Genomic DNA, 1,157 nt, shown 5'->3' with positions numbered 1-1,157 from the left:
AATAAGGGACAGGTAGTTATTATTGTCTTCGTTTGTTTATGACAACTTTAAAATATCATGCAAATAATGATTTTAGGTTGAAAGTTTGGCTTTAGTGTCCAATGTTTACATTTTAAAAGTTTACTGTAAGTTTTATGTAATATTTATTTTGGTCTGAGGTCTGAATCCTGAAGTATTGTTGTGTAATATTCTAAATACATTATTAAAAAGCTAAAAATGTGAAGAACCTGATTTGGTAAAAAGTCTAAACACAAAGATAACGAAACAAAAAACATAGAACTTTATATTTTTAGTTATCTTTCTGCTGATTAACATGACAGGAAATTTGTTAGTCTGTTAACTTTTCATTTTTAATATTTTTTATTTCTCTGACACTTTTTATTTACCTTTTATCAAATCTGTTTTCTCCTTATTCAGATGTAAAAGTAGTTTTTCCTTAATCTCATGCTATAAATTTTAAATACAATTTTGAATTTTCCCTTTTTTCTTAAAAATAGAATGTTCATTTTATACAAAGTCTTGCTACAATAATGCATATGGCTACAAAACTTTTTTCCCAGAATCCCTTAAATCTAGGTGAGAGTATGCAGCAAATATTGACCAAATAAGATAGAATAAGATGGACCAAATAGAGGAATAAGCAAATTTAGAAAGGAACACAAAGAGAGATGGCTCAAAAGGATATAGTCTTTGGGGAAAGATTGACACTCTCTCATCCCTTTTAGGTCATCAATTCACCTTAAGAACAGAAGGCATTCATTAGGATGTTGAGGCAGAAAGTAAGAATAAAGCTAGGTCCTATCGGTGCCTAAGGGAAAATGATTCACTTAAATATGCAAACCTACAGTGGTAAGTGAAAGAAATCCAACTTAAATTGACTTTAAGGAAAGAAAATCTCAGTATGAGGGGGAGGGAGGGTGTGGCATTTTGGTATTATTTGTTGAATAACACAGTAAAACCTAAAGAAACAGGAGTGTCTGGGGTCTTAGAAGTAAAGAAAACCAGAGACTGAATAGCTAGCAAGATAATCTATCTTGTTTTTGCTTATCTACATATTGGCTTCACCTTTTTATACTGGATACTCATGTATAAGAGAACTTTGCTGAGAGCAGGTCTGGCTTTCTGTCCTTAAAACCTCAGGACAAGAGAATATCTTC

Source organism: Propithecus coquereli, unplaced genomic scaffold (genome assembly GCF_000956105.1).
Source record: "Propithecus coquereli isolate 6110/MARCELLA unplaced genomic scaffold, Pcoq_1.0 Scaffold231, whole genome shotgun sequence".
NCBI lineage: Eukaryota > Metazoa > Chordata > Mammalia > Primates > Indriidae > Propithecus > Propithecus coquereli.
This window is presented reverse-complemented; position numbering follows the sequence as displayed.